Source organism: Carlito syrichta, unplaced genomic scaffold (genome assembly GCF_000164805.1).
Source record: "Carlito syrichta isolate Samal-C Ts95f unplaced genomic scaffold, Tarsius_syrichta-2.0.1 Scaffold313900, whole genome shotgun sequence".
NCBI lineage: Eukaryota > Metazoa > Chordata > Mammalia > Primates > Tarsiidae > Carlito > Carlito syrichta.
Window position 1 is genome coordinate 187,169 of NW_007257996.1, and position 2,363 is coordinate 189,531.

Consider the following 2,363-nt stretch of genomic DNA (forward strand, 5'->3'; position numbering starts at 1 on the left):
CTCAAAAAAAAAAAAAAAAAAAAAACCTTTAATATTTAACAAACTTTTTTTTTTGAGTCAGAATCTCATTCTGTTGCCCAGACTGTAGTACAGTGGCACGCTCACAGACACCGTAGCCTTGGCCAGCTGGGCTCAGGTGATCCTTCTGCCTTAGCCTTTCAAGTTGCCGGAACTACAGGCATGCACTACCATGTCTTGCTAATTTTTGGTATCTTGTAGAGGTGAGGTCTCACCAAGTTGCCCAGGCTGGTCTCAAACCCCTGGGCTCAGGCAATCCTCTCGCCTCGCCTCCCAAAGTGCTGGAATTACAGGCTTGAGCCACTGCACCCCGTCCCTAACAAACTTTTTAACATAAAAATTTCAGGTTCTCCATTCAGTCTTTTAACCTTTAAAAAATTTTTTTTGTATTAGGTTTTTTGAAATCCTAAGAGACACTTAACTCATTTGGTATGCTAAAATCACACAGGAGGCATTGTCAAGCATGAAAGAATGTTGAACTTTCTCTTAAGGTTATATTCATGCGTCGTTGAGTGTGTTCCAAAATTGTGTAATTCTGATATGTCTAACTATGTGATATCAACTGCCTATATAAAATTAATATCAGGTCATGAAGTAAAAACTACAGCTATAATTAGAAATTAACACATATGTTACTTCTAAGTTTATTGACAATTTCGTTCCTGTCAGACTCCAGGAGAGGAGAGGAAGCCGTCCCAATCCACGACTGCTTGAAAAGACAAAATGTCATTTGAAAAATTAGGAACCACACCTCCTCATACACCCCTTCCTGAACTGCCTTTGTAATGGCTCAGGCCAGTGGGTGGTACCTGTCGGTCAGGACAATGGTTTTATAAACGGCCTCTATTTTAAAACCTAAAAATGGTATCTGAACTCTTTTTCAGGCTTTGCCTATCCAGGCTGTCATTCACAATTATTGCTTTACTTTAATTCCTTTCAAGCAGCGGTTTATAATCATGGAAGGAAATCTTTCCATGGACACGTGTGGAGGGAGCTGCTTAAGGATGATTCAAGCACATTCCATTTATTGGGAACTTCATTTCTATTATTATTACATTGCAATATATAATGAAATAATTCTACAACTCACCATAATTTCTTTAACCATAAACAACAGGGTTAGCACATCCATGAGAATCTAGCAGCCACCGATTTGACAGGAGGCGGAGCTCAGGCAGTAATGTGAGTTATGAGGAGGGGCTGTAAAGCACATGAAGCTTCACTGGCTCCCCACCACTCATCTCCTGCTGTGTGGGCTGGTTCCTAGCTCACCACAGACTGGTACTGGTCGATGGCCCAGGGGTTTGGGACCCATGAGCCACAGGACTCTGGCAAGTGCTCTTCAATGTCAATTGCTAACAACTTTTAAATCTTACAGGACTCTCATCTAAAGACTTGTGTGCTCATAAGAATTGCTGATCCGCCGGGTTTGGTGGCTCAGCCTGTAATCCCAGCACTTTGGGAGGCTGAGGTGAGTGGATTGCCTGAGCCCGCGGGTTTGAGACCCGCCTGGGCAACTTGGCGAGACCTCACCTCTACAATAAATCAAAAAATAAGCCAGGCATGGTAGCGCATGCCTGTAATTCCGGTTATTCGGAAGGCTGAGGTGGAAGGATCGCCAGAGTCCAGTGGGTCGAGGCTGCAGGGGCCAGGAGCGGCCACTGCACTCCAGTCTGGGTGATAGAGTGAGACTCCAACTCAAAAAAAAAATAAAAAAGAATTGCTGATCCAACATAGGATTGCCGATAGAACAAGAGTTAATTGCATAAACTAAATTAATAGAAACCAAATAACTTTATAACATTTTTGTTTAAAGTATTAATAATTATTTTTATTATATTTTTCAGAGTCAGAAGAAAAAGCTTTCCTTGAAACAACTTACAGTGATACAGGGGCCCACTAATGTCCCTCCATATTGCCACAGCCCCTAGAGAAGGGTATGGCAGGGATTCAAGGGCTCCTACATGTTCCTGAGCACATTAATGAGAGTTCCCTTGTCTTCTATGCACTCCCAGTAAGTAGCTTCAAGGGATGCTTGATTTCCCTGCAGACTACACCCAAAGATATAAATCCCTATTTACTCCCCTTCACTGATATATAGTCTCAGTGTAATTATAAGTCTTGTGATTTGCATAACTTTGGCAATGCATGATGTCTTTGGCCTTGAAAACTTTTTTTTTTTTTTTTTTTTTGAGTTGGAGTCTCACTCTGTCGCCCAGACTGGAGTGCAGTGGCTGCTCCCGGCCACCGCAGCCTCGACCTGCTGGGCTCCGGCAATCCTTCCGCCTCAGCCTTCCAAGTAGCCGGAATTACAGGCATGCGCTACCACGCCCGGCTGATTTTTT